The following is a 12,346-nucleotide window of genomic DNA, read 5'->3' as shown; positions in this document are numbered from 1 at the left end:
CTGTGATAAGACTGCTGAACAGATCCTGACCCGGATCTGGGCCGTACCCTCCAAATATCGGGATCTGCATCTTGGTTTTTTTTTGCACTACCTTACTTTCCATTTTTATATTTTCTATTTATAATTTATAATTTAAATTTTTAATATTTACTATTGATTTGTAATCCAGGGAGCGGGAAGCGCAGAATCAAATATCACTATGATGATTGTATGTTCTAGTATCAATTGTTTGGCGACAATAAAGTATAAAGAATAAAGTATGTATGTACAACTTGAAAACAAAAGTATGCCATCCAGAACTTCAGGCTCCTTCTAACATTTAGTAAGAACATGTTTGATCTGATCATAATCTAAATTATATAATGCTACCAGTTACTATTGTGGTAGGGGATCACATACACCAAACAAATGCAGATTTGAAGGTGAAACTTGCAGAAGATACAACAAAGTAGGATGCATACAAAGAGCATGTCAAGCAAGACAAAAACAAATGGACTGCACAGGGAAGAGAAAAGCTAAAAAGTCAAGTTGCAGTTTCAAAATGAGAACTAGTCTGCCTGCTGCTGATGAAAAATCTGTTGATGATGAGACTGACACAAGATGGTGTCGCCTTGAGATTTACAGTGTGAAAATTAACAATAGACAATATGGCTTACACAAGAAGTGAACGGGAAATTAATTATAATGGAATTAGACACTGGTTCAGCGTTTCAATCATTCTACAAAATGAATTTGCATGGCATTTCAAAGATACCAAATGGAAGCCTACTGATATCCAACTAAGAAGTTATACTGGAGAAAAGATCACTCCTGTAGGTATGATATCTGTAACAATGAAATGCAACAACCAGTAAGCCATGCTGAGCTTTATGTGATAAAAACAGAAGGGCCAGCATTGTGGGGGTGTGATTGGCTGGAACAACCACAACTTGATTACAGATCCATCACAACTTGCATTCCACATACAGTGCAATGAATCCATATGAAAGCAAATTAAGAAATATACTGGATGATGCCACATCAGTGTTCAAGGATAGCATTGGAAAATTCAAACATATCAATAGTAAAATATTACCACATGCAAATGCTGCACCCAAGTTTTGCAAAGCCTGTCTGGTTCCTTATACCATCTGTGATAAAGTAGCCAGTGAGCTAGATTGCATGGAGGTGAAGGATTTCTTTCAAAGGTTGAGTGGAGCTGTATTGGAGGGGTTATGACTGTCACGTGACAGCACTGCCCACTACCTGGTCAGAAGGCACGCCACCTGCCAATCAAGGTTTGAACCCCCTCACCCATCAATGCACACCCAACCATTGGCCTCTTTAATTAGCCTTGTACTTGGCCTCGGGCAATTGGCCTTTGTAATCAGCTTAACTCAACTGGCACCGAGCCACTAACCCCCCTGTGAATTACCTGGGCTGGACCCTCCAGCCCTCCTGCACTAAAAGGGTGCCACATGTGCTGGACTGGCTCTTCTCCGCGGGACCACCCTGCTTCACTCCAGGCTGAGAACCGTGGAACAGCGCTGGAGAAATTGTTGGTGAGCTGTGCATTGAATAGGGTTGGGAGCATTGATTATTGTCCCTAATAGCATAGAGCTGTGCCCGCACAGATTCAAGGGGTGGCTTGTATCGTATTGACTTTTCCCTTGGTTGTGTGTGTGTGTGTGTGTGTGTGTGTGTGTGTGTGTGTGTGTGCACGTGTACTTTGTTCCCACGTGATTTTCCCACATTCATTATTAATTGCTCGCGTGTGTTTTATTGCCGATCTGACTTTTCCCTTGACTGCTGTAAATTGTGCGTGTGTGCGTGTTGCTTCGTTTGCCATTTTTCAACGTTTTCCTTCTATAAATAAAATCCTTTACTGCCAAGACTGTGTGTCCAGAGTCTTTGCCTTTGAGACCTACCGAATCTGTTTCCTCACTTACTCCAGGAGCCCATCGGCAATGGCTGTGGTCCCGTTAGCCAAGAGGAAAGTGTATCAGGATCTGTGGAGATTTTTAGGTCACCATCAGCTGAAAACAGGTTAATAACCTCTGCCCACTTCCACTCAGCAAAGTGGACTTAGCAGAAGCCTATTTGCAGATGGAGATGGAAGAAGAGTCCAAAGAGTTTCTCACCATAAACACTCACAAAGGGCTTTATCGATATAATAGCCTTATTTTTGGAGTAGCATCTGCATCTGCACTCTGGTAGAAAGCTATGGACCAGGTGCTGTGAAGTTGCCCAGGCACTCAGTGTTACCTGGATGACATCATTGTAACCAATAAGGATGACAAGGAACATCGCCAAAATCTCAAGACAGTGTTAAAAAGATTAGATGATTATGGGCTCCGAGCATGATGTGACAAGTGTGAATTCTTTAAATCAAACATCACTTACTGTGGTCACACAATTGACGCACTAGAATTTCATAAGTGTACTGAGAAAATTCAGTCAGTGATGAATGCCCCAAGGCCAAAAGATGTGTCATAGTTATGGTCCTTCTAGAATTTGTCAAGAATCATAACAGGTTCCTGCCAAACCTGTCTACTGAGCTCCACCCCTTCAACTCATTACTATAGATCGGGAAGAAATGACAATGGACAAAGCAGTGTGAGGTGGCTTTCAAAAAGGTAAAGGAAAAGGTGACACCAGACACTATACTGAAACATTAAGATTTGCATCCAGTGAAGTTTGTCTGTGACGCCTTGCCTTATGGTATAGGTGTAGTCACGTCACATGTTATGAGTAATGGAAGTGAAAACCCCATAGCTTATGCATCACGTTCCCTTACCACGGCAGAGATTGACAGAGAAGCCTTGAGCCTGGTTTGGGGTGTAAAGCATCTCAACCAGTACTTGTATGGGAGAGAGTTTTCCCTCATTACTGATCATCAACCACTGGTGTCCATTTTCACTCCACAGAGGGGTGTTCCACTAACAGCAACAGTACGAATGCAGAGATGGGCTCTGCTTCTTGAAGGACACAATTACAAGATCGAATTCAAGAGGACAACTAATCATGGAAATGTTGATGGATTGTCCTGTTCACCCTTGGAAAAGGAAGTATTCAAAAAATTTACTGAAAAAGACACTCCTCTTGACATATTCTCCCTAATGCAAATCGGAAGTCTCCCTATTACAGTGGAGACAATCAAAAGGGAAACCAGAAGAGACCCCACACTATCTCAGGTCTGCATGGCCACCCAAAATGGCCGGAATGTGCAGCAGAAATCCTACTTCCCCCAATTTTACCAGCGCCAGGATGAATGTGCCCTTTACAGGACTTTCCTGATATGGGGATTGAGAGTTATTCCACCCAAGCTGAGAGCTAACTTGTTGGGGTAGTTCATGCCGACCATCTAGGCGTGGTCAAGGTGAAAGTGTTTGCTGGAAGTTTTGTCTGGTGGCCTGGGATAGATCAGCAGATCAAGCAGCTTGCCATTCACTGTATGGGATGCTAACATGTCCAGGAGATAGCAAGAGCAATGCTTCACCATCCCTGGGAATTCCTGCATTTCCCTGGCACAGGATTTATGTAGATTTTGCTGGACTATTGAAGGACACATATTTGTTGGTAATAGTGGATGCAGCTACAGAGTGGCTAGAAGTGTTTCGGATAGCCTGGACAACAGTCTCACACACTGTTAATCTATTGAGTAGCCTCTTCTCAAGGACTGGTGCACCAGAACACTTAGTCAGTGACAATGGACCACAGTTTGTGACGGAACAGTTTCAATCATTCCAAAAAATGCATGGAATAAGACATATTACATCTGCACTCTACCACCTAGCTGGTGACTTGGTGGAAAGGTTACCACCCAGAGGCTAAAGAATTCAAGGTGAGCAATGTCAGCAGAACACTGTACATTAACACTGAACCAGAAACTTGCCAATTTCCTCCTTGCATATCGTAATGCAACACCCTCCACAACTCACCAGCTCTGCTGTTCCTGGGTTGTCCCTTGCTTTCCTGCTTGGAACTCCTCAAACCCAATCTCAGAAGGAGGATGCAGACAAACAGTTGAGGCAAATTGAAGACTCCTCAAATAAGGAGGTTTGATGTTTCACTCCTGTCCAGGTGAGGGACTACAGAGTTGATCAAAAGTGGGTACTCGGAAAGATTAAGGTCCACTCTCCTACACGGTGGAGATTGGGGCTGATATCTCCTGGAGATGACGCATCCATTAGTTGAGGAGAGCAAAGTCATTTGATAGAGAAGAAAGTTGGCTACTGCTATCAGAGCCACTTCCTGCATTCTCAGAGTCAATTTCTACAACTACCATAGAGGCAGCCCCAGAATCTATGATTGCCCCAAGCCATAACTCCCACCTGCCAAGCAGAGTGGTCCCCTTGTCAGAAAAGGCATTATCCCACAAGGAAGAAATCTTCAACTACAATTAAATCTTTAGACTTGAATGGGACATTTTAAAAATTGATTATGCTGTGGATGTCTGTATATAGTAGTTGCATTATATAGTATACTGTGTATATAGTTGAGATGCATTCTCTATTGAGTTAGAATTTATAGCTAAGCAGGCAGGAGTGTTTGTATTCAGTATTGAGTAATCTTGTATATATATTGGTTGATTAAGTATTCTTGTTCATTTAAATAATTAATTGTGGGTTATATATAAAATACATTAATTTCATACATCACCACACTACCACATGATACGTGCACACCTCGCTTAAAAGTAAAGACAAAGTTACACCCACATTTCAGACTCCATGTTTCCTTTGAATTAACTTAATGTTTTGAACTTACAAAACATAACAGGGACGTACTGAATTGATCTCCAAATGTATCAGAATTAGGTTCATTGTCATTGACATAAACCTTTAAACTTGTTGTTTTGTAACAGCAGTGTAGTGTAGGCATAAGAAATTACTTCGAGCTACAATAAAAAGAACTAATAAAAAGAAAGTAAAGGAAGTCAAGAATCGAGTTGTGGGGGGAGGTACCGAGGCCAAGTTTCAAAGTGTGTAGATTGGTCTGCACAGGTGATGGCATTGAATGTCAAATTGTAATTGATAACAGCTGCCTAATATGGGTATTGCTACTGTCTACGTGGTCCAGAACCCAGTGGAGAACCAGTTAGATTGCACCCACTGCAGGCATTAGGCGAATTGCAGGTTCCAGCTCCTTGCTCAAGGAGGAGTTAATTCTAGGCGTGATCTACCTCTCAAAGCACTCATCACAGTAGATCTGACTGATAGTCATTGAGGGGGCTCACTCTGCTCTTCATGGGCACTGGTTTGACTTTTGCTCCTTTGAAGCTTGGGGAACCTCAGGCACAGCAGTAAGCTGACCTGCATCAGATTGTGCCTCCATTTTCACACACACAATTGCCTTTTTGCTCTCACAATGGCCTTCCATAGGTCGTAGCTGGAGTTTTTGTAGGGTTCTGCATTGCTGATCTTAAACACCACAGGCCTAGCCTTCAGTGGACTGCGAATCTCCTGATTCATCCATGGCTTCTGGTTTGGGTACATCCAGTATGTTCCCAAAGGCACACATTCATTCACGTAAGTCTTGATGAAGTTAGTGATGAGTGTGACATATTCAATCACCTCTGAAAGTTAATCTCTGAGTATGGTCCAGTCCACCTGTAAATTCTGTTCCACCTTCCTTGTCCGTACCTTCACGGTCCTCACCACTGGGGCTGTGGTCCTCAACTCTGCCTATACTGTACTTCAGGAGTAGAAACACAGCCTGGTGATCAGGGCAAAGGGTGGGTGAGGGATGGCATGTTAAGCATTCTAGATGATGGTATAACGGTGACCAAGTGAGTTGGTTTCTCTGAGACCAGAGATGACATGTTGGTGGTAGTCTGTCACAGACTTCTTCAAGTTGGCCTGGTTGAATTCCTCCACAATGATCAGGAAGGTATCGGGGTACACTGTCTCATCACTGTTTGTCACGGTGCTCAGCTCCTTTGCTGCCAGGTTGACATTGGCTAGGGGTGGGATACACACTGCAACCAGGATGGTGGTGAGAACTCCCGTGGCAGATAGAATGGACAACGCTTGACCACCAGATGTCCGAGCAGTACTGAGACCGCCTCATTTTTACACCACAATGAGTTAATCAAGAAGCAAATGTCACCACTATCCTGACACTGCTGACTGGTCTGCATGGTGGAAGGTGAAGTCCTCACACTGGAGTGCAGGGGGTGAGCCATGTCTCTGTAAAGCAGATTACACAACAGGCCCTGATGTCCCTCTGATGCTGCAATCGTGCCTTGAGCTCTTCCATTTTATTTTCCAGAGATTGTACATTAGCCAGTAGGATGGCAGGGAAGGAAGGCCTTAAGGCCCACTCCAGCAACCTCATTTTCTCAGTTTCTTCAGACAACGGAGAGGTTCCCTATGCTTGTGGCTGTCTGGGTGGTCTGCAGACCTCACTGTGCCAATGTTAAAGAGCCACAGCTTGTATAAAAACATCTTGAAACAACATTGCTTTCTGCAGTGACTGTGGCTGCATCAGATTTCATCAACAATAATTCTCAACAAAAGTACTTGATGATTCCTTTGGGAGCTGCACGTTAGATGGCACCATCTTTGACAGCCCCTAATGTGTCTCACCAGTAGCCCAAACACTGAAATGTAACCTCCTTTCATTTTTGTTTAACTTGCCTGACAATGAATGATAACATTATAGCTTCCCTGTTTCCATGATGTTCCTGTTCGCCAGTCTTTTGTGAATCAGGCACTTGGACACCGAGATTCTCAGGGCTGTGCAATCTTTTCAGGGTTTTTTTTCATACTTGTACTGCTAAAGTAGTTAATTTTGCACACTATACTCCATTTGCTGGATCTTTGCCCACTTTCTGATCTATGTCGTTTTGTAGACACCTTATGTCCTCTTCACAACTTTTGTATTATCTTTGTGTATCAGCAGGTGTTTAGGTGCCATTGTAAGCCGCATAATTCCATAATACCCAGGGTCAAGTTCTTATTACCATTTGGCCAACAAGGAGATACAGTAAGAGGAGGAGGGGCAACACAATTGTCATTGACGGTTAATAATGCTGGTTTTCAGAATTCTTGTAATGCTGTTTTTATTCCATGAAGCTAATGGTGTAGGACTCCTCACAGTAACAGTATTGTCTATAATTCCATAATCAGTCCCATCCATGTATAATTGACAGGATTATTTAATATTCACTAATGTAAAACCCAATAGCTGTTCTGTGTGTTTATTTATCTTCTAATGTGCTCACAAAATAAATTCCTTTAGCGTCAAGTAGGTAACTGCCTGCTGAGCTTCCTCTGAAAATGGTTTACAGAGCTATGTTAATGACCTTCTATTCACTCCGAGTCTTGAGTGTACAGCTGCAGGTGGTCTAGGTCTGTGTGGCATTGATAGGAAGACTAGAAGAGATGTCACATTATCAACCAGAAAGAACCCTCTTCCACGCAACAAAGTCTACTACTGTGAAACTGACCCTTGACACTCCTGCTATTCTGTCAGCAGAGTACAGAAGTGATGTGACACAATAGAACCAAAAGTACAAAAATTCAAAGTAAATATATTATCAAAGTACATATATGTCACCACATATATTCCTGAGATTCATTTTCTTGTGGGCATACTCAATAAATCTATAAAATAATAACTGTAACAGGATCAATGAAGGACCATCCAAATAGGATGTCTAACCAGAGTGCAGAAGACAACATGCTGTACATATAGAAAAAGAAGAAATAATAAATATGCAATAAATATCAAGATCATGAGATGAAGAGTCCTTGAAAGCAAGTCCATTGGATGTGGAAATATTTCAATGATGTGGCAGGTGACGTTTGAGTGAACTTATCCCTTTGGTTCAAGAGCCTGATGGTTGAGGAGTAGTAATTGTTCCTGAACCTGGTGGTGTGAGTCCTGATGCTCCGGTACCTTCTTCCTGATGGCTGTAACGAGAAGGGAGCATGTCCTCTGTGGTGGGGGTCCCTGATGATGAATGTCCCTTTCCTGCAATGGCGTTTCATGTGGATGTACTCAGTGGTTGGGAGGGCGTTACCCATGGTAGACTGGACCACATCCACTACTTTTTGTAAGATTTTACATTCAACGGTATTGGTATTTCCATACCAGTCTGTAATGCAGCCAGTCAATATACTCTCCACCACACATCTATAGAAGTTTGTCAAAGTTTTAGATGTCATGCCCAGTATCCACATATTCTAAAGGAAGTAGAGGCACTGCTGAACTTTCTTTGTAATTGCACTTATGTGCTGGGCCCAGGATGGGTCCCCTATAATAATAACGCAAAGGAACTTAAAGTGGCTGACCCTCTCCACCTCTGATCCTCTGATGAGGACTGGCTTATGGACCTTTGGTTTCCTTCTTCTGAAATCATTAATCAGCTCCTTGGTCTTGCTGACATTGAGTAAGAGGTTGTTGTTATGGCACCGCTCAACCAGATTTTCATTCTCCCTCCTATACGCAGATTCATTACCACCTTTAATTCAGCCGTTGACAATGTTGTCCTCAGCAAACTTGAATATGGCACTGGAGCTGTGCTTAGCCCCACAGTCACAAGTGTAAAGCGAGTAGAGCAGGAGACTAAGCTCACAGTCTTGTGGTGCACCTGTGCCGATGCAGATTATGGCGATGTTGTTGCCAATCCAAAATGAGTGGGGTCTGCAAGTAAGGAAATCTAGGATCCAACTATACAAAGAGGTACTGAGGCAAAGGTCTTGGAGCGTATTGATTAGTTTAAAGGGGATAATGGTATTGAATGCTGAGCTCTAGTTGATAGAGCATCCTGATGTATGTATCTTTGCTGTCCGGATGTTCCAGGGTTGAGTGAAGAGCCAATGAGATTTCAATGCTGCAGAAAAAAATCTGCAGATGCTGGTAATCCAAGCAACACACACAAAATGCTGGAGGAACTCAGCAGGCCAGGCAGCATCTGTGGAAAAGAGTACAGTCAAAGTTTCGGGCCAGGATCCTTCATCAATGCTGCAATATCACTTTTAGGTCATACGGCACAGAAGCAGGCTCTTTGATCCTCTACATCTGTCCTGAACATTGAGCGCACACATCCAAACCAATCCCATGTTTCCTTTCTCATCCCTATCGGCTTCCTGCCCCCTTCCATACTCCTGCCACATGCCTACACTAGGAAAAATGTTCAATACTTGATTAGTCCATTAACAAGCATGAGTTTGGCATTGGGAAGAGAGTCACGATCTGGAGAAAATGTTCCCGGTCAAAGGGAGAATGTGAAAGATTGAATCTAGTTTTCTGGAGCTGTTGGGAATATTAACGACCATACTACAGTATTGCCCAAGTCTATGACATTTCTTTCTGTGGCACTTGCACAGTTTTTTGGTTCTGAACTACAAAGCTGTCTTGCATCTGAACTCCAAATTACTCATCTTCTTTGTGATGGAGTCCGCTTCTAACCATCATTTTCTTTTCAGAAAATCATAAAGGTATATTTGATATGATCAACTCATTGTTATAATGTTGTAAAATGAAGGATGAGGTTTTCTGAGAGGAAAAATCAGTTTTAAATTAAGATTACCTCCATTCTCAAATCATATGATATGATGTATCTTTGAACTTTGCTCAACTGCTGCTATAAATCTCTACAATATCATCAGACAAGTCATTAACGTAAAATAGTAGCAGAAGAATTTGAAAACGTCCATCAATTCTATGCAAATCATTAACGAGGAAATGAATGTTTCAGGCCATCAGAACAGGAACAAACTGTGAATACAGGAACACAAGAGAATCTGCAGATGCTGGAAATCCAGAGTAACATACACAAAATGCTGGAGGAACTCAGCATTTTGAGTCCTGATGAAGGGTTTCTGCCCGAAACATTTGACTTTTTAAATTCCTTTTTATAGATCTGCAAGTCCCTCCAGTATTTTGAGGGAATACAGAAAAAGTTTTACGAAATGGAGGTGGTGGGTGAGGAGAAAATTAATAAAATTAATTTATTTAGCAATGCAGCATCCTTCGGCCCTTCAAGCCATGCTGCCCCAGCAACCCCATAAGCCCGATTAACCTTAACCTAATCACAGGACAATTTGCAATGACAAGTTAACCTACGCGGTAGGTCTTTGGACTGTGGGAGGAACCGGAGCACCCTGGCAAAACCCATGCATTCCATGGGGAGAATATACAGAGACTCCTCCAGAATGGCACCGAAATTGAGCTCTGAATGCCAGAATGCCCCAAGCTGTAATAGCGTCACTTTAACTTCTACTCTACAGTGGCACCCATAATAAATATTATGAAAATTAAAGAAACATCTCAAAATATAATGAAAGGCAGTTGTTTAACTTACTATTTAATTTGAAAGGTTGTAATGCCCCTAGTCAAAAAGTGGGCTGTAAGTTCTCAGAGAAATCTCTTAGAAGTGGGGTTATACACATTCTTTTTCTTCGTGCCTTTCCATTAGTCTCTTGTTGTGAACCCTATCACGGATTACAGCATTGCAGATAGACCTTGACGCAGAAATTGTGTAGGTACAGTTTTAGTACTTTATGTTCCCATTCTGCCTTTGTTTGCTCCTGTACAAGTGAAGGTACATTTCAAACAGTACCTTTATTGGAGCCAAGTCTATGCATACTTACCTTTCAGTTGCTGGTAAGAGCTTGGTCTTTCCTTGATGCTCAGCCAGAGAATGAATAATAATCTGACGGATCATTGGGCATTGACCTAAGCACAGAATCTGGAAGTGTAAAAACTTTGGAAGAAGATGGGTGCTGCCTCACTCTATCAGAAATATTTTCTTTGTCCTGTCCACCTTCTCCTAACTTTCCTGGGATTTGATACTAACTTGTCTTCTCTCCTTGCTGCTTCCAATTAAGAGTCTCCAAACTGAAATGTTAAATCTGTTTTGTGTTTCAAATGTGGTGTGACCTGCTTAGTGTTTCCAGCATTTTCCATTCAGACAATTGAACAGCTCATTTCCCCAACCCCCAGTGCACTCGGTGCTAAAATATAACGGTTTTTCAGTGCGGTAGATTTCCATTTATTAACAATGACTTGCTTGTTTTTTTATCTCTTTAATGCTGTTAGATTAGTGAGACTGAATGTTCAGTACTTCATTGTTCGGGACATTCTGCACGAACACAGCTGACGACTGTGTGCTTCCATGCTCATATCAGTAAAAAATGAATTCCAGCAGAATTCAGCTATTTTAATTTTAAATAACTAAATGCCATTTCAGGGTACATAAAATTTGCTTGGTCAGGTCAAAATTAACTTTCACAGACTTTAGAGAAGTTAAAGAAAATAGCAGGGCTGGTATTCCACCAGGATTTGGATGATGAATAAAGAAGGTCATTTTTCTGGGTGTGGGAATGGAACTCAATCATTGCTGATTTTGGGATGAAGTACCAATTCTTTTGTTCTATTTTGTGGGTCAACAATTAACAAACTAAAAGTAGCAGATGTATCTTCAATGGCTTCTCTTTCTAAGCCTGCAATAATTCCAGAACTGTAAGACTGTATGCTCAAATATTTAACCTTCAGCAGAATGCCAGAAATGTTGTATATTAAATTGATTTTCCAGTCAATTTGATCTGATTTTAAAGAAAGCATACCAAAGTCTGAATGGGTTTCATGGTTATCTTTTCCTATCAGCAACCAATCAAGTTGAAGACGTCTTGCAGACCACAAGCAAGGAAATTTGATATTTAATCTTTTACTCATTTATAGAAAGTGAAACAAAGATTGGGACACAGAGACATTAGGTGAAAACAGAAATATCATGAATCTTTTAAAAACTACTCTTTAAGAAGGTCATTGAGTTTTAGCTCTTATTATGCCAAGAGAACTGTACTGCAGACTTACATAAAATTCTACGTGCATGGCTAGAAATGCTTCTTGGCAACAATCGAAACCCCAGTTAGACATTTTAAAGCAAGAATGATCAATTTCAATGGTTTATATAAGGGAATAAGTGTACAAGATTGAAATTCAGGTCACTTTACTGATTTAAGTTTTGATTATAATTGTGAAGGTCATCATAGTGTAACTTGTGTAGAAGCAGGCTGTCACTGGCTTTCTAACTTCAAGATTTGACTGATCATTTGGAATCATCAGGTGATCCTGTCAGTTTTACACATTATGAAGAGATTTAGTGACAAGTATTTGCTCAGTATAACCATAAATTTGGAGCTGTTAATATTTTTTTCATATTGTCGAACACCATAAATCTCATGTCAAACAAAATAACATCGAAGGACTGGAATTCAAGAACACAATTTTGCTGTGGCAGGTAACTGTCCCTTTATGGTCTACAGTTCAAGACAGTCTATTTTATGTCTCAAGTTATTTTACAATACTATTTATTTTGTCCAATTTTGTATGTAGTAATTTTCAGTGCTAA

General features: G+C 41.3%; 1 protein-coding gene across 3 annotated transcripts in view; it reads left to right on the top strand.

The window, feature by feature from the left end:
• Positions 1 to 12,346, top strand: part of tmc5 (transmembrane channel like 5) — a 125,922-nt gene that overhangs the window by 26,545 nt on the left and 87,031 nt on the right. The window lies entirely within an intron of this gene.

Source organism: Mobula hypostoma, chromosome 9 (assembly GCF_963921235.1).
Source record: "Mobula hypostoma chromosome 9, sMobHyp1.1, whole genome shotgun sequence".
In the NCBI taxonomy this organism is placed as follows: domain Eukaryota; kingdom Metazoa; phylum Chordata; class Chondrichthyes; order Myliobatiformes; family Myliobatidae; genus Mobula; species Mobula hypostoma.
Note: the sequence above shows the minus strand (reverse complement) of the source record. Positions and strands in the feature narration are given on the sequence as shown.